At 34.1% G+C, this 20000-nt stretch overlaps 1 long non-coding RNA gene and 1 other non-coding gene across 2 annotated transcripts; one reads left to right on the top strand and one right to left on the bottom strand.

The window, feature by feature from the left end:
- Nucleotides 1-15233: 15233 nt before the first annotated feature.
- On the bottom strand, nucleotides 15234-17825 carry LOC147022932 (uncharacterized). Its single transcript, XR_015059958.1, has 2 exons — nucleotides 17341-17825; nucleotides 15234-17243 (listed from the first exon to the last, which is right to left on the bottom strand). It is a non-coding gene; the product is annotated as an uncharacterized LOC147022932 (long non-coding RNA).
- A 1778-nt stretch (nucleotides 17826-19603) lies between these two features.
- TRNAR-ACG (transfer RNA arginine (anticodon ACG)) lies at nucleotides 19604-19676 on the top strand. Its single transcript has one exon. It is a non-coding gene; the product is annotated as a tRNA-Arg (tRNA).
- The last annotated feature ends 324 nt before the right edge of the window (nucleotides 19677-20000 follow it).

Below are 20000 nucleotides of genomic sequence, written 5' to 3'. Positions count from 1 at the left end.
TTTATAAGGAGGACATGAACCGTTCAAAAGTCCTCGTGACCTTGGCCCGGTCCAAATCCACCTTTTTGGTTCCATATCCGAGGAGACCAGAGATTGACACCGACATATTCTGAAGATCGTGAGGCATTTTATTTACCCATTGCATGATTGTCACCGGCACATCATGGTCTGCCCTTTTTGAAAGACATCACGAATCTGTCACGTTCACATGGAACACGGGAATTTCAAAATGACGTATAAATGCGAAACGAACCGTGTGTGTGTGTGTGTGTTTGTGTGTATGTGCGTGTGTATGTGCGTGTACACGCGTGTATGCGTGTGTGTGTGTGTGTGCGTGTACGCGTGTGTGTATGTGCGTGTGTGCATGCTTGTGTGTGTCTGTGTGTGTGTGTGTGTGTGTGTGTGTGTGTGTGTGTGTGTGTGTGTGTGTGTGTGTGTGTGCGCGTGTGTGTGTGTGTGTGTGTGTGTGTGTGTGTGTGTGTGTGTGTGTGTGTGTGTGCGTGTGTGTGTGTGTGTGTGTGTGGTGTTTCTGTGTCCGTGTGTATGAGTGTTTGTGCATGTGTGTGTGTTTGTGCGTGTACGTTTGTGTGTGTATGTACGTGTAAGCGTGTGTGTGTGTGTCTATGTGCGTGTACGCATGTGTGTGTATGTGCGTGTATGTGATTGTATATGTGTGTATGTGCGTGTACGTGCATGTGTGTATGTGCGTGTGTATGTGTGTATGTGCCTGTGTGTGTGTGTGCGTGTTCGCGTGTGTGTATATGTGCGTGTGTGCACGTGTGTGTGTATGTGCGTGTGTATGTGTGTATGTGCGTGTACGCGCGTGTGTGTGTGTGTGTGTGTGTGTGTGTGTGTGTGTGTGTATGTGTGTATGTGCGCGTGTGTGTATGTGCGTGTAAGTGCGTGTGTGTGTGTGTGTGCGTGTACGCGTGTGTGTGTATGTGAGTGTGTGCACGCGTGTGTGTATGTGTGAGTGTGTGAGAGTGCGCGCATGTGTGTGCGTGTGTGTGTGTGTGTGTGTGTTTGTGCGTGTATGCATGTGTATGTGTTTGTGCGTGTACGCGCGCGTGTGTGTGTGTGTTTGTGCGTGAACGTTTGTGTGTGTATGTGCGTGTACGCGTGTGTGTGTCTATGTGCGTGTACGCATGTGTGTATATGTGCGTGTACGTGTGTGTATATGTGTGTATGTGCGTGTATGTGTGTGTGTATGTGCGTGTACGTGTGGGTGAGTAGGGTAAGAATACTGATTCTGGCTCACTTTTCCCCATGTAAATGAATGGGGGATTTTCAGCGATTCATATTTTTTCCCTAAAAATAAACCCCCTTTTTATCCCAAGGTATATTTATTTGTCTCCCCTTTTAACTTGGAGGTTGAACCTCAATGAATTGAACACCTGGGGTTGAACAGCTCACTCATTGAACCTATAAAGATTTGTTCATTCTCAAATTCCTTCAATAGTTTAATTTTCTTTGCACAATAATCCCCATCTAAAATATTGACAAACAAAACATTTGAATCTTTGTATTTTTTAAGATACCCCATTTGTGCCATTACGAAATGATAAACTTCTCTTAATGCTCTCATCTGACCACCTCCTGAGCCACATATCATTTTGAGATTATAGTAAATTGTTTTTTCATTGTTCAATTGATAACCATCAAAGTTTTCAGTCCATTCAAGGATATTCATTTTTTTCTTTACATCCTCTAACTTACTAGTTTTTAAATTAATTCGCTTATTTGTTTTATTTACCTTTGTTTTAGTTATTTTTTCAATAAGACTTATTTGATATTTTTCACATTCATTATGTTTTCCATTTATATACCAAGACTGAGATTTTCTCCACTCTTTAGTTTGATTAATACTTGGTTTAACCATTTATATATTGTGAAAAAACGCGGCGGTAGCCCTTAAAAAACCCTAACCCATCTTCCCATCGTTAAAACATAATCTATTTTATACACTCTATCATACAATATCCATATGGAACACAATCTATTCCATTATCTAAAATAAATCTCTTATCATCAAAGGCTCCTAATGCCTTTTTATTTACTTCTTCACTATATATGTTATGTTTATAACTTCTTATTGTATTCATTTTCCTATATTCTTCTTTCTTATTCATCAAACAATTATAATAATTTCTAAAAGTTATTGATTTCTTTATTACATATTTCTTTATTCCCTTTAACCTCTTATCAATCTGTTCACCATACTTATAAGCATATGCCTTTGCTCTCAATCCAATAAACTCACTCATTACTTTTCCACCCAACTCATCCTTAAACTTACCAATAACCTTTTCATTCTTTTTGGAAAATAACTCACTCTTCTTGCTGAAATTACTTGTATCATATACTCCAATATTTTTCTTCATATCTTCATAAACATCATCAGTTTTTATATCTAGGATAAAACTATCAGTATCCATATACAACAATGAAACATTTTCACCATACTCTTTCTTTAAGTCATTATACAAATAATCATACATCAATATCTTTGATAAATCAAGAACTGCTGTTCCAATATAAATTGGTTTATCCATTACAATACTTTCCTTTTTCATATGAATTGCAGAAAAGTTCTCTGAAAAAACCTCTTCTCTCTCAAAACTTGGTTTATTTATCAATCTCGAAGCTTCTTTCCAAGATGTTGCGAATCTAATGTTTTGCCTGTTTCTAACATTTTCCATAGTCTTTCCAAATACAGCATTATTCATTAATTTATAAAAGTCCCCTTCAAATTTTACTTTTGTATTTGCTCTCATATCTGTATTAAATTGAATATACTTTTTCACCCAAGGACTTTGTTTAAATTTTAAAACTCTATGAATTTTAGCTACTCTCAATCCTTCTCTCAAAAACTGTTTTAAGCTTCTCTGATGCAAAACATATCCCTCTTTATCATAGAATGTTGTTAATAACTTTTCTGTTGATTTACCTTTAATATTAAAACTTTTATGATAATCACTTAACCATTCTTTCTTTGGAGTTTCTTTCTCACATGCAAAAGGAAGATCTTTATGCTTATTATGAAGATCACTCGGGTACCTCAAATCAACTTCAAAATAATAACCTTCTTCTTCGTCATTCAATTCCTCTTGAGAAGAAATAACAATATTCATCAAAGCCTTTTCATAATCCTTTTCTTCCACCCACTCTAATTTACCATAAGGCAGAGATTGAGACATTGCCCATCCATACAAATTATTAGCATCAAAATACATCAAATAATTACTATCTTTTTCACTATCATAATTTGGAAGATATTTATTATTTGCTCTAGCATCTCTTTTGGAACATACTTGTGATATTCCACCTCTCTTGGGCTTCTCAATCATCAAAAGCATATCCACATCACTGATTAAATCTATATCTTGTTTTGTCATTTTCAACATTGCACTCCAAGCTAAACCAGGAGCTGTGAAATAGTGGGCAGGATCTAATCCATAACAATTTTTATTATGACAGAGTGATCTAAAAGCTTCAAACACATCAGCTAACAATAAAACATCTGTTTTTAGATATAAATCGTGATATTCTCCAAGGTTCTTTATCTTAAATATTTTCCATATTTCTTGTGCGTGTTTATATTCCTTATCACTTATCTCTTCTTCATAAAGGTTATTATAGAAACTTTCTTTTGAAGGAAGTTGTGTTTCTTTAAATCTCATAAATGAATCCATATAATCATAAGGATAAATTCCCTTACTTGTAAGAATTTTCTCTTTACTTTGAATTTCATTCCTTGTTTGAATTTCCTCTCTCGTAAGAATTCCTTCTTTAATCAGAATTTCATCTTTAATCTGAATTTCCTCTTTAGTTCGAATTTTCTTTATAATTAGAATTTCATCTTCAGTTAGAATTTCTTCATTAATTAGAGTTTCCTCTTTACTTTGAATTCTCTCTTTAATCTGAATTTCCTCTTGAGTGAGAATTTCCTCTTTTGGAAAGAATGAATTAAGATTTGGAAAAGAGTCCGTGGAGCTTAGATTTGATGCGAGGTAGGCTAGTGGTGTTCCCATAAACTTGTAAGAATCTAAAAACCTAATACGAGTTAAAGGTTTTGTGAATATCATTTTTGAAAATGAAATATACTTTTGACTTGTGTTTGTTATAGCAGAAATATTCCCTGGTGTTTTTGAAAGTTCATTTATAAATAGATGTGTATCATAGTTGGCGCTGTTGTGAAGAAAGACTGGAATAAAAGAAGGTAATTTATAATTAAGATTACAACAGGAATGAGCGGGACCTCTATATTTACCAGTAAGATGACAATGGTCTCTAACTTTAGACTCCTTAATTTCCCCCTCACAAATATGACAGATATTGTTCATTCTAAATTCTAATTTTTCTTCTTTGGTTAATTTCATCGGTTCATTTGTTTCTTTCATTAATTTAGTGAGTCTTATACAATCCTTTTCTAATCGTTTTATAAACTCTTGTGAAGCATTTTTTCCACGATAATGTTCAAGTTTGTTATACTTTTCTCCAACAGATGATTTGATATAATAACAGAAACCACAAGGAATATGTTTTTGATATTTATTTGTATATGGTTCTTTTGGATTAGGAGAAGCAGTATTTATCTTTTTAAGGATACATTCAAAATCAGCGTATATCACAAATGGGTGCATGATAGATTTATTATAATCTTCAAAATAAATCTTTTCACCAGGTTTAGGCATTGTAATTACAGCTGATTTATGATTACTACAATATTTTGAATGTTGTTCTAATCGTTCTTTTGTATGAAATGAATTAAGACATCGCTTACAAGGATATATTTTGTTTGCTGTTCTGAATACCTGAGAAGAGATTAATCTTGATAAATTATTGATGTATGTGTAATGTGAATTCTTTCCAAAACTAAAATATAAAAGGTCAATGTGTGTTTCTTCATTTTTATAGTTGTTTGAAATTTTTAATATTTGAACTTTGTTTGTATCCGTTAATCCATATACATTAATAGAAAGATTATTCTTTTTCTCAAATTTAGGAATATCTGTTAATGGCATTGGGAATTTAAAATCTTTAATGTCCAAGGTATTCTCATATTTCATATATTGTTTTACTCTTTCTGAATTACATTTTGGTGGATGTAAGTGAGCAAGAACAGACCAGAGAAAACATTTATTATCATTGTTCTTAATATTAACAACTGCCTTCTTTAGTTTTATTTCTTTTGGTAATTCAATATAAGAAGAAGCTTTAAGAGGGTTTGATTTTTAGAATGTGTATATCTAAAAATATGATTTTTTAATATTGAATCCACTTCCTACCACTGTATTATCAACATCCTCCTCTTGTCTTGATAGTTCTTCATAAACCCCACTATTCAAAAAATCTTGAAATGATGTTATAAAATGAAGATCTGTTCTCATATAAGGAGTTTGTTCTTCATCTTGTCTTTTCATATTCATTTTCACTCCCATATAAAACTTTAAAGTTTTCATTTCTTTTAATGTCTTTTTAATAAATTTTTCAACATCGGGTTTCACTATTTCAATTGATTCAGCTATTGATGATGGACCGGGTTCTCCAAATTGAAAAATCCTTATTTTTATATGCCCTTTAAATGCCTCATCAGTGTTTTTAATATAATAGTCTCCCTTTACTTTAAACTCATTTTTCTTGTGTTTTTGTGATTGAAGATGTTGATTATAACTACTCTTCAAAACATCCTTTGAACAGATATCACAATGTTTTCTTTCCAACTCAAGAGGAGATATTTGATGAAATAGATTAAATGTGTGTTTGTTGGTTCGGAGGTGTTTTCTATAATGTTTATATTCGTGATTACAAACATCGCAGTACGTTGTATTCACCATATTTATAGAATAAAACTTTGCTTAAACTAAAATTTTCTTGATGAAAATTTCGTTTAATTTATAGGTGAATCTGTGCTTAAAAACATTTTATCCTCCAACTTTTTCACTTAATAAATACAATGTTTCAAGACACAAAAGACAAGTTTCAATCAATCTCTTCATCTGTTAAAGATACTGAGAAATATGTCAAGGATGTAAAATTGAACAAAGATAAATATAACAACTATTGGATAAAAACTATTATGGTAAATAATATGAGTTCTTCAATTTCCTTCAGTGGAAGGGCTTTTAGTATACCTGGTAGAACATCAATTAAAGTATCTCTAACAAAAGTTTCTCCTCTCCTTCTAGTAATATATTCAAAACTAGAAAAAGCAATGAAACAAGAAAAAGTATCAAAGAACAAAAACCTTATGGATGAAGCTTTAGAAAGAAAAGATAAGACCATCTGTAATATGCAAGGAGAAATTTGTATTTTTTTCAACAACCCTAAAGATGTAAATCTTGATGAAATAAAGGATGTTAATATATCAGGTGAAATGACATTTCGTTAAATAGTAGTTAACGATAATTTTAAAATTACCTTTAATATAAAAAATGTTGTCGTTGAATCTGATAATGAAAAAAAGTATATCGATATCGATGGTAATATACAACTGAAAGTATAGATGAATTTCAGTTTAAGTAAAGTTTTACTTTATAAATATGCTAGACTTTCCTGATTCTCCATATGACAAATTTGAGAATTGTCCTGCGTGTGAAAGACGGGGATTAAACACAGAGTCAAAAGCCTATAAACAATGTATATTCTGTGATTATCTTCTAATTAATGATAATAAAAAATATAAAAAGGAAAATAATTTTTTTAGATTTACACCAAAAATGAATTACTTTACAAGATTGATTAGAGAAATGAATGTAAAGTATGAGGATGATAACACACCTTTCCTTACAAGGGAAGAAACTGAACGTATAAGAGAAATGTTCAAAGGATTGTTGTTGTATATTATTCATGGATGTAATTTTCAGGGAAATATCAACACAAGATATTGTATAAATAAAATAATGGATTATCTTGAAATTAAACCTGAACTTAGGATAAAATATAGAGTTTCTAAAAAAGCCAATAATAAATTAAATAACCTGTTTTTCAAATATATAAATGAATGATTTTTTACCTATTTGGGAAAATAAGATAAAATTTAACAACCATAAAAATCTCCCAAATTCATTAAGATGTCTCATAGTTGGTTCAAGTGGATGTGGAAAAACCTGCTTACTTTTAAAAATGCTCCTCACTCCCAACTTTTTAGATTATGATAATTTAATAATTTTCACAAAGTCGAGTTTTCAACCAGAGTATCAACTACTCTCACAAGGTTTTAATGCTGGTCTTCAAAAAGAAGATATAATAGGTTTATTTAAACGTCAAAAAAACCTAAATGATTATAACATTGAAGATATAATTCAACTATTTTGTGATACACAGAGATGTAAAAAGAAATCAAATCTTATAACTTGTATTCTTAGTGATAATACGGATGATATACCGTCTCCCCAAGATTTGGATAAATCAAAAAAGAACCTCGTTATCTTTGATGATTGTGTTAATGAGAGAAACCAAACGGTAATGGACAGCTACTACACAAGAGGGAGACATTCTTCTTGTAATTGTATTTATCTTAGTCAATCGTACTTTCAACTTCCTCGTCGTTCCATCAGAAACAATGCTAATACTTTTATTTTATTCAAGTTAAATTCAATAGATATCAATAATTTTTGGAGAGATAATTGTTCTACATTATGTAGTAAAAAGAAATTTGAGGATTATATGAAGCACACGACTGAAAAATATAAATATATTGTTGTGAAACAAGATGAGATATTAAGGGATATCTTTTTTGTTTTATAAGCAATTACATATATAAATGACAACTATTATTATAAATCTTGTGGGTAAATCTGCTTCTGGAAAAAACTTTCATAAATCAAGGTTCTTGTGTAGTACAAATGAGAATATTGTAAATTTACTTAAAAAACACCCCGTGATACGCATTGTATCAACAACAACTAGAGCAATAAGACCTGGAGAAGTAAAAGGTGAAGATTATCACTATATTTCAGTGGAGGAACATATGCGATTGAGGAATGAAGGACAAATATTTGAGGAGGTTTCTCTTGGTACAACAAAATATTCACATTGTAAGAGTGAGTTAAAGAAACTAAAATCTGGTGGTGTTGGGATATTAGAAACTAATCCAGAAGGAACGAGACAAATTATTAAATATCTGAGCGGAGTGAAGATTTTATCATTCGGTTTTGATGTTGATGAAGAAACTCAACACAAACGTATGAAAAGCAGAGATGCAAGGATTAGTGAAGAAGAAATTACAACTCGCATTAATGTTAATAAAGAATTTGATGAAATATTTAAAGAAAAGGATTTATTTGAACACATCTACTTGAATGATGAAGAAAAGGAAAATTTCCCTGTTGATCTTTACAATTCATTAAATGATATTTTACAATAAATAAATGGATACAAAAGAAAGAGCAAGAAGATTTAACTAACATCAAGAGTTGGTTTCAAAAGTTGTAAAACAACAGGAAGACATAAAGAAGAAACGCAGACAGAAACTAACGGGCGAAGAAGCATTTGAAAAAAAACAAGAGAAATTTTTTAAACCACTTTTAAAAACTTCCCAAGAAAAAATGAAAGATGTTTCCACAGTTCCCACAGTAGAATATACTCCCAGAAAGCTCCAAATGTTAAAAGATTTCAGTCAAATGACGGAGGAAGAATTAGAGCATATTGGAGAATTAGAACATGATGAAGGTTTATTTCAACAACTGGAAGAGATTAATCAACCCCCTGATTATATTGTGAATGCTGTTCAAAACAATGAATATTCAGCAGATTCAAAAACCAAAGCAGGACTCATTCCAACAGAACAACCAGCAATATTTCATCTTGTTCAAGAAAAGGTATTGATATTTAATGATGAATTAAGGTTCTTAAGTTCTGCTCAACTCTCTGTTAAACTAACTCCGAGATTAATGTTTCTTCTCACAAAAGATGGAAGACAAGGTTCAACTGTGAGGGATGAATCAAAGTATATTGATAAACCATTGGATATGGAAAATAATGATGATAGAGTATATATTGATTTGCTGAACACTCTAAATTATAAGGTTATTCTTTCTGGTAAAAGTAGGAAGAATGAGAAGGAGAAACACATTATTCAGGCTTTAAGTATCCTTGGTTCAGGTATTAGTTTTCTTCCAAATGACCCATCGCAATTAGTTAATAGACTGTTATTGTTGTTCGGCAGTAAGAAGGCTGGAAATAACAATTGTTTTAATGAAGCATCAGCCATTTTAGACCAGTTGATGAACATGAAAATAATTAATAAATCTCAATATAAAGACATTTTATCTCATATTAAATAAGATGAGAAGCACAATCCTGAGTTTTAATTTCACAACAAGCGACCACACATCTTCATTCCCATACCCACTACAACTTGACACAACAAAAGAATATGAGGCATCTTTATTGTCCATGGAGACTTATAATACCTTATTTAATATAACCGAGAAAAATGACAAGTTTAGTTATAATCCGGGAAGTGGATACAAAACGATAACAGTCTCACCCGGAGCATACGAGATTTCTCAAATATCTTCCGAAATTGCTCGTCTTATGAAAGAACAGGGTGATGAACCAAAAAATATTGTTATAAACATTCAAAAACATACTTCAAAATCAACGATTAAAGTTAAAAATAACTACAAGGTTGATTTCACAATTGATAATTCATTTAGAGAGTTATTAGGTTTCTCCTCAAAAAGATTGAAACTAATGGGACGTTTTACAGTGATAATGTCATTCAAATATCCTCAGGAATAAATTCGGTGTTAATTCACTGTGATTTGATTGATGGTGCTTATAATGATGGATTAAAAACAAATACAATATTTTCATTCAGCGCATACTCAACCCCAATTGGTTATAAATTCAATATGGAGCCTAAAAATTTGGTTTATCTACCTGTGTCAGGAAAAACCATACACAGAGTAAATTTTAGGATAACCGACCAAGATAATCGTGTGATTTCTTTTAATGGAGAAGTTATATCCATCAGAATTCACCTACGTGAAGTTTTTCAATAAATAAATACGATGGTTATTGTGAGGAAGCACGAGTTGGGAAAATATAAAATAATTACAGGGGATGGGATGTTCCTTTCCCCGTACTACAAGGGTGAAGGTATGTATCTTGGTAGAGGATACTATAAACCTAAGAGACAAAGGGGTGTCGGACATCAATTTAGAGGAGATGGGATAATTGATACTCTCATGGGTATTGGTTCAACTATTCTTAAACATAAAGACCTAATTGGTTCAACTGCTTCTGCTGTGGGAAATGTAGCAGGTGCTGTAAAGAGTATAAAAGATGCTCAGAAAGAATCTCATAAATTACAAGCAATAAAAGAAATTAAGAAAGGTAAAACTCAGTTGTCCCCCAAGAACGACAGAAAATAATTCAAATACTTGGATCAGGGTTTCAAAAGTTTTAACATCTTTTTCCTAAATAAATACAAGTATGGAAGCAATTGATAGTATATATGATTTGGATGATACTATTATTATCTCAAACTCCACTAAAAAAGAAGATTACTTCAAGGTAAATGCAATAACTGGAACAGACTGGAATACAAATGGTACAAAAAGTTTTGAAATAAATAATCAACAAACCTATTTGAATCTCTCCGAAAGTTTCTTGTTGTGTAAATTTAAATTCACTAAGGCTGGGAATAACACAAACGCTACACTTGTAAATGATTTCTTCTGGAAAATGTTTGATAGTGTGCGATTGTATATTGGAACACAAGAAGTTGAAGCGGTTGATTATGTCTCTGCTGTATCGGAAATGATTAAATTTACACTCTATACATTCAGTGATAGAATGGGAAAGGGGTCTGTCGAAGGTTTTATTCCTGATATGTCAACGGGAACAAACACAGACCCTGGATATATTCAAAGGAAAGGAATGTATAATGATGATACAAAAGCAGAAAATAGTTTTACTGTGGCAGTTCCTCTTAAAGGTATATTTGGATTTTGTGATTATGATAAAGTTCTGTATGGTCTTAAAATTAGATTTCAACTACAAAGGAATGATAATGAAAATAGATTGCTTTTTGGTGTTGGTAATGCTTTTGGTGATCAGAATAAATTTGTAATTGAGGAGATGAGTTGGTATATCAGTGAATATACTCCTAATCTTAAAACAGAAGAGATGTTGAATCGAAGACTTAACTCAAAGAAACCACTCAGTGTATCATACCTCAAAAGAAGATGTCAACACGTTAAACTCAATCAAACTACTTACACGTGGAATTTGGGTGTTCTGGAAGGAAAGCCACGATATCTGTGGATGATTTTTAAAAAGCCAGATGGTGATACTGCGACTGATAAGAATAATGCATTGAGTGATAATGCTAAGGTGAAACAACTTCGCGTTTCTCTAGATGGAACATTTTATCCACGAGATAGATTGGAAATTAATTGGGAAAAAATGATTTTGCTGAAGCATACAAGTCTTACCAAAAGGTGTGTGAAAGTAATGGAAATAAAGAACCTATTTTGGATATGACAGCATTTAAAAGTTTGTATACAATCTATACGTTTGACCTGAGCGCTCAAAAAGAAACTATAAAGTCTAATCGAGTGGATACTTCCCTATACATTGAAAGAGGAGAGAGTGAAGAAGTTGATACATATTGTTTGCTTTTGGAAGAAACAGAATTGCAGATTAATACAGATAATGGTGTGATGATTAGTCTCACATAATTTTTTTGTTAAATAAATGAGTGGCAAAGTACCAACTGGGGTATATGTTAATCAAATCAATCTTCATAAACTATCATCTTGTGTTCAAAATCAAAAGCCTTGTACGATTAACGTTAATACAATTCAGAGAAAAGGAGCAGTAAGAATTGATGTTTTGCTCACAAGAGAACAGGTTAAAATCTTGAATGACACTGGCTCACTTAAAATTAAAATGACAAAACCAATGTTGAAAAAATATTCAATAAGAGAGACGAGTGGAGGATTTCTCCCATTTCTAATTCCTTTATTTGCTGGTTTAAGTGCGGTTGGAGCATTGACGGGTGGTATTTCAACAGCGGTCAAAACTGCCAACGAAAGGAAGGCTCAACTCCAGGCTCAAAAAGAATTGGAAAGACATAACAAAGAGTTGGAGAAACAAATTAGTGGAAGTGGTGTAATTGTAGATTTTGCTGAAAAACTTGAAGGTCTGCCTGATAAAGCGAGATTGTTAGTTGGAGATATGCTTTCTTCTATAGCACAAGCAGGTGTAAAATTAACGAAAAGAGGTAATGGATTATATCTTTCTAATAAATAAATGAGCATTGATGAGTGGTTGAAAGAATTTGGAAAGAATACAACATCAAATTTACAACTTGCCAAATATTGTAAGAAATTAAAAATTCATAATGTGGTTATTTGTATGAGAGATGAATTAACAAATGTGTCGAAACATACAAAGAATATTATTATGAACTTAGAAGATAATGATGGGAACGGTTCTCATTGGGTTTGTATTTTTAATAGTCAAGACAAATATTATTTTGATAGTTTTGGTCTTCCACCACCTGTTGAAGTCATAAAATTCTTACAGAATGGTGTTTATCAAACATTTCAAGTCCAAGAATTAAATTCCAAGTGTTGTGGTCAATTATGTCTATATGTGTTATTTCAACTCAACAAAAATAAAAAATTTTATGATATTATTTTTAATCTAATATAAATGACTTATGTTGGTAAAGATGGTTCTATCTTTGGTGTATCTCAAGAACTGGATATTGATTTATCAAATTATTACACAAAGGCACAGGCTGAACGACATAAATATAATATAAACAAAAATATTAACATGAAAAATGCTTATAAATTAAAAAATTATCCAAGCCCGACTGACGCGAATGACTTGGTGAGATTAAGCGATTTATCACAATATATATACTTAAATAAAACGGCTGTGTATTCTAAAGATACAGAAGTGTTGATATTATCTCCAGGTCATACAGAATTCACAGTTCGAATTAAAATAAATTTTTATAAAGAAGGGCGTATCGTTTGTATGAGAATAGAACAATGGGGGTATGATATGAATGATTTAGGGTATAATTGGTCATTTAAAATTAACCTCGAAGACCTGGAACAATTAAATCAGTCTCGTAAGGAAGAATATTATCCACTTGGTATCGAGAATGAGTTTTGTGGAGCCACGATTAGTAAACAACAAATAAAAGAATTTAATAAGGGTAAATATAATAATGGTTTTGCCCTTGTTTATCTCATGAAAACAGAAAAAACAGGATTATATATAATAAGTAAGGAAATACAAAATGATTTAACTATGGGAAGATGGGGAGGTGTTTCGTGCCATAATATTATTCTAACATATATTTCTAATACATAAATGACAGCAAGAAGGCTTCAAGAAAATTATCATTTCTGTGTCCAAGCATACCTTCAAGAAAAGGGTATTCGGTATTTTAATAAATATGTTCTACAACATAAGAATGAGGTATTTTCAATAAAAGATTGGCATTATGCTGATGTTGATAAACCGACAACTTTAGATTTAATTAGAATGTTAAATAATGAAAAAATTATAAGGTTAAGAAAAGGTAAGGCTCTTTTAGAAATTCAAAAGAAATTTTATTGGTTTCCTGTTGTAAAAAAATTATTTTGGATACAGGAATAACAAGAAATCCTGATGAATATATGTATAATATTCTATGGGGTGTAAACGATTCAAGTATAGTAAGGGATGAGGAAGGAGTTGAAGAAGAGAGGGAAGAGGAGGAAAAGGAGAAGGAGGAGAGAGAGAAGGAGGAAAGAGAGAATAGAGAGAGGGAGGAAAGAGAGAAGAGAGAGAGGGAGAAGAAAGAGAAGGAGGAAAAGGAGAAGAGAGAGAAGGAGGAAAGAGAGAAGAAAGAGAAGGAGGAAAAAGAGAAGAGAGAGAGGGAGGAGAGGGAGAAGAAAGAGAAGGAGGAAAAAGAGAAGAGAGAGAGGGAGGAGAGGGAGGAAAGAGAGAGAATAAATAAATATTATAGTATGGAAACCAGTGAGATTCAAAAAAGAATAGAGGTATTACAGAAAATAACTCAACCCACCAAGGAGGAATACAAAGAATTAACAAGTCTATTTGCAATACTTTCAACAAAACTATTAGCATCGTCAAGCTATTCATTTTAATTCAAGTTTTTTCTTAAATAAATGGAGGAGAGAGTGAAGGCATTTCTAAGGATTCTTTATGTTTTAAAAATTAAGATTCAAATGTGCATGTTGGAAACTAAAAAGGTTTTTGCACTCTGCAGAAATTTTTCTCATAAATAAATGAGTTATTGTCTCAAATGTAAAAAGAAAACTAATACTAAAAATATTTCATATATTAAAAGTAAAAATAACAGGGTTATACAAAAAGGTATATGTTCGGTGTGTGGTTCAAAAAAAAATCAATTTATCTCCAAACACAAACTCGGAGGAGATATACAAAAGTTTTTATCAGGAAGTAAATTTACAACTACTGGAATACCAGGGGAATTACATCTTCCAGGGTATTCTTTCTGTGGTCCAGGCACAAACTTGGATAAAAGATTAGATGAGGCAGACAATCCTAAATCCTGGAGTAAACCAATCAATAGAGTTGATGAAGTGTGCATGAGACACGATATTGATTATGGGAATACCACAACGTTGGAAGAAAAGCATGAAGCCGATAGAGAAATGTTGTATAATTTGTCTCTGATACAAAATCCAACCTTGAGAGAAAAAGTTGATAGGTTCATCGTGAAGAAGATGATTAGTGCTAAATTGAAACTTGGACTTGGAAATTCAAAAAACTTATAGGCTCTAATGATGCCATTAAGACTGAAGAGCAATTAGCTGATGAATTACATAAACCAATATTCACAAAGTTTCAGAGAAGGAAAGTTTATTCCAAGGAAGTTGATTATATCTGGTCTGCTGATTTGATTGAACTCAATAATGATAAGGGGTACAAGTATGCTTTAACCGTTATTGATTTGAGGAGTAGATATGCGTGGGTTGTCCCTTTAAAAACAAAACAGGTAATACTCTTATGTTAGCTTTTCAACAGATATTTAATAAAAGTAAGAGAAAACCTAAGAAATTGTGGACTGATGAGGGTAGAGAGTTTTATAACAAGACATTTATGAATTTTCTAAAAAATAACAGTATTACATTATACAGTACCTTTAATGAAGGGAAGGCAGTTGTTGTTGAACGTTTTAATCGTACCTTAAAAGAGAGACTATATAAAAAATTCACACAACTCGGTTCACAACAATGGTCATCTTTTATTCAGGATATTGTGGATAAGTATAATGACACGATTCACACGTCAACGAATATGAAGCCATCAGAAACATTTACAAAATTAAAATATGAAAAAGAGATTAATGTCAGAAAACCTAAGTTCAAAGTTGGTGATATCGTAAGAATATATAGGTGGAAATCTCATTTTGAAAAGGGTTTTACTGAACGATGGACGAAAGAACTTTTTAAAATTGTTGATGTAATAGATACAGTTCCTTGGACTTATAAAATATATGATTTGGAATGGGAAGAGATTTTAGGTTCATTTTATTCACAGGAATTACAAAAGACAAAACTAAGCAGATAATACACCTTTGTGGACACTAGAGGGACAAGTCCGAGGTGTATTACAGTATATAATGTGTGTCAAGGGGGACGTTCTTAGATCTGTGAACCCCAAACACAGAATCCTCAACTGAATAGTCAAGGCTTAACTTTTGTTTGTGTGTGTGTGTGTGTGTGCAATGGGAGCAATAGGTTGGCGCTTCACTCCCTCCTACTATACACCGTTGTGGACACTCGAGGGCCAAGTCCGAGGTGTATAACAGTATATAATGTGTGTCAAGGGGTGGACGTTCTTACATCTGTGAACCCCAAACACAGAATCCTCAACTGAATAGTCAAGGCTTAACTTTTGTTTGTTGATGTGTATGTGTGTGTGTCCCAACCCTCACATTCAAAATCTCAACCCCAACCCTCACATTCAAAATCTCAACCCCAACTCAATCCTCGCCCAACACAATGTCTTTTTCAAAATGAGATTTCCACCTATATATATATATATATTTTTTACGTTTTTTTTTCTTCTTCCAATTCTGTCTTTTAAGGCTTTCAGGTTTGATGACGTAGAAAGGGGGAGTAAGCCTGCACTTTCTTCCCAGAACGAACAATGTATATTTTTTGTTTTTTTCTCTTCTTCCAATTCTGTCTTTTAAGGCTTTCAGGTTTGATGACGTAAAAAGGGGGAGTAAGCCTGCACTTTCTTCCCAGAACTTTCTTGATCTTGCTCCCATCAAGCACCATCCGACAAAGAACTACATCGATAGGTTTAGATCCCAAAGAGTGATAGCAACTCCAAAAGTCTCCAAAATATAAATAAATAAAATAATAATAATAATAAATAAATAAATAAATAAATAAAAGCCCCCAAAAAAGTTTCAAGTGTCCAACATAAACCCAACTTTCCAAGTCTTCAAGGTATAACCACATTCCCGTTGAGTTTCCAAGATATGTATCACATTGTGAGTTATCAATCCAGAACCCACATTTCAAGTATTCAAAGTAAAACCAACTTACAAAGTCTCTTAAGGATAACTCATTTACTGATTTTTTCAAAATTTGTGAGTCTCCAAGGTAGGACCCATATTTAGAACCATCTTGGCAGAACCCTTTTCCTGAGTCTCCAAGGTAGTTATTTAAACCATCAAGGCAGAACTCATTTACTGATTTTTTCAAAATTTGTGAGTCTCCAAGGTAGGCCCCATATTTAGAACCATCTTGGCAGAACCCTTTTCCTGAGTCTCCAAGGTAGTTATTTAAACCATCAAGGCAGAACTCATTTACTGATTTTTTCAAAATTTGTGAGTCTCCAAGGTAGGCCCCATATTTAGAACCATCTTGGCAGAACCCTTTTCCTGAGTCTCCAAGGTAGTTATTTAAACCATCAAGGCAGAACTCATTTCTTGATTTTTTCAAAATTTGTGAGTCTCCAAGGTAAAACTTGTATTCTGGCTCATCAAGGTATAACTTGTTCAGTGGGTATTGTCTTGATAACTCACAATGAGTACTATTGCTGTAAAACTCTTTTTCAGGATTTTGCTGGTCTCCAAGGTATAACTCTTTGGTTGGGTCATCAAGGACGAACTCGTTCTGTGGGTCTTGATCGCTCATAAGGTCTTCAACCAAGCCAACAATTTCGCCCCAAGTTGTAGCAAAAGCAGTATTTTCATTTCGTATTTCAGACACAATTTCCTGTGAGAGAAAATAATAATGTATTAATTAAGTTATTTAATTATTAAATGAGTATGCTTCAATCAAAGTTTGAAAATAGGAAAATAAAAAATCTTACCTCAATAGATAAGAGGTTTGAATCCAGTTCATCAACTTGAAGGTTTAGTTCCATAGAAGACAGAGAGTTCGAGACAAGCACACAGAACACCATTGCCAGCAAGAACAAATGTTTAAAATGGAGCCTGGGTTTGAAGCTTTTATAGAGAAAGACTGGTGGGTGTGGTTTCCTTTGGAAATTCCCTGGGCAAGCCTAGGCAAGCCTTCATTGGGAAATTTTTCAAAACCATAACATCCTGTAATTTTCTAGTGATTTCTTTGTGAGTCAGAGATGAACTGGAAATGATGTAAGAGTGGGCGGGGCTTAGCAAAAGTAGGCGGAGCTTAGGAAAAGTGGGCGTGGCTTAGAAAAAATACCTTATGAAAAGTGGGCGGAGCTTAGCAAAAGTGGGCGGGGCTTAGGAAAAGTGGGCGTGGTTTAGAAAAAATACCTCATGAAAAGTAGGCGGAGCTTAGCAAAAGTGGGCGGAGCTTAGGAAAAGTGGGCGTGGCTTAGAAAAAAATACCTCATGAAAAGTGGGCGGAGCTTAGCAAAAGTAGGTGGGGCTTAGGAAAAGTGGGCGTGGCTTAGAAAAAATACCTTATGAAAAGTGGGCGGAGCTTAGCAAAAGTGGGCGGGGCTTAACAAAAGTGGGCGGGGCTTAAAGAAAAGTGGGCGGGGCTTATTGAATACCTTGCGGAAAGTGGGCGGGGCTTAACAAAAGTGGGCGGGGCTTAAAGAAAAGTGGGCGGGGCTTAACAAAAAATAACCTGTGGCTCAGGAGGTGGTCAAACAAGAGCATTAAGAGAAGTTTATCATTTCGTAATGGCACAAATGGGGTATCTTAAAAAATATAAAGATTCAAATGTTTTGTTTGTCAATATTTTAGATGGGGATTATTGTGCAAAGAAAATTAAACTATTGAAGGAATTTGAGAATGAACAAATCTTTATAGGTTCAATGAGTGAGCTGTTCAACCCCCAGGTGTTCAATTCAATGAGGTTCAACCTCCAAGTTAAAAGGGGAGACAAATAAATATACCTTGGGATAAAAAGGGGGTTTATTTTTAGGGAAAAAAAATATGAATCGCTGAAAATCCCCCATTCATTTACATGGGGAAAAGTGAGCCAGAATCAGTATTCTTACCCTACTTGGGTGTGTGTATGTGCATGTGTGTATGTGCGTGTATGTGTGTATGTGCGTGTGTATGTCTGTATGTGCGTGTGTGTGTATGTGCGTGTACGCGCATGTGTGTGTGTGTGTGCGTGTACGCGTGTGTGTGTGTGTGTGTATGTGCGTGTGTGCGCGTGTGTGTGTGCGTGTGTGTGTGTGTGTGTGTGTTTGTGCATGTTCGTGTGTGTGTGTGTGTGTGTGCGTGGGGGGGGTTGGTAGTTTGTGGGTGGATTTTATCATGCAAAACCACCAGAGGTGAGTGAAAAGTCTTTGGGGAAGGTTTGAGCACCCATGGGTCAAAAGGTGTGGCTGTCAAATCAGAAGAGACACACACACAGTTGGAGTGTGATTGGGCTAATGGGGGTGGGGTTGGGCGTGGAGTTGGGGCAAAGTGCAAAACTATCCTGGAGGAGTGGACACATCATGCAAAGTGTGAGTGTGCCTTATTGGTGAAAGGGTGTACCCGCTATATGGAAGCAAGCACATGTTGGTGATGGGGGAGGGGAAAGAGGGGTGTGGGGGGAGGTTTAAAATGTAAAACCACCCTGGTGGAGTGAACAGTCTTAAAGACAAGTTTGAGATGTCTGGGTCAAATGGTGTGGTCTGCTTTTCAGAAGAAGCGCACACATACACACACACACACAGACTTGCCTCAAATATGTCTGCAGATTGTGATGTTCACAGGATGGAGGGGAAGAGAATGAGATCACGGGGGAAGATCAAGAAGAGAGAGTTGATGTTTAACTCCTGCAGAGTCAATTCGGATGTAGAACTGTTTGCCAGAAAGTGTTGAGGAAGATGAGGGGAAAGTTTAAAAAGAGGAAGAAGTTTTATGTGGAGGAAGAACTTGATGAGATGAACCGTCACAGGTGATGGGGAGAAGTCCATGCAGGTGTGGAGTGAAAGAATATTTTATTCTTGACAGATTTGGGGTCTGGGTGGATTGTTTTGAGCAGCACATTTTAACATCACTCCACATTGGTTTCATTAACATGTGTTAATGATTCACATTCCCACAGGAGAAGTTGGTGACCATATTTCCCTGAACCTTTGTGTTCATCTCACCGTCATTTCATCATTTGGGTAAAGAGATGAACATCATTCGTCAGGTGGGCCAGTGGCGCAATGGATAACGCGTCTGACTACGTATCAGAAGATTGTAGGTTCGACTCCTACCTGGCTCGAGCGTTTATTTAATTTTATTTTTGAACCAGGTCGGTTTCATGAGGTCACGTGGTCGCATTCACATGTTTAATATTTGTTTCTTCTTGAAGTGTGTTCCTCCGACTGGAAGTCGAACCTTCGGTGGTGATTCAGTGTCTCTTTATAAGGAGGACATGAACCGTTCAAAAGTCCTCGTGACCTTGGCCCGGTCCAAATCCACCTTTTTGGTTCCATATCCGAGGAGACCAGAGATTGACACCGACATATTCTGAAGATCGTGAGGCATTTTATTTACCCATTGCATGATTTTCACCGGCACATCATGGTCTGCCCTTTTTGAAAGA

The sequence above is a fragment of the Eptatretus burgeri genome, chromosome 7 (genome assembly GCF_056783735.1).
Source record: "Eptatretus burgeri isolate ZD-2024b chromosome 7, Ebu_testis_v1, whole genome shotgun sequence".
Taxonomy (NCBI): Eukaryota; Metazoa; Chordata; class Myxini; order Myxiniformes; family Myxinidae; genus Eptatretus; species Eptatretus burgeri.
Note: the sequence above shows the minus strand (reverse complement) of the source record. Positions and strands in the feature narration are given on the sequence as shown.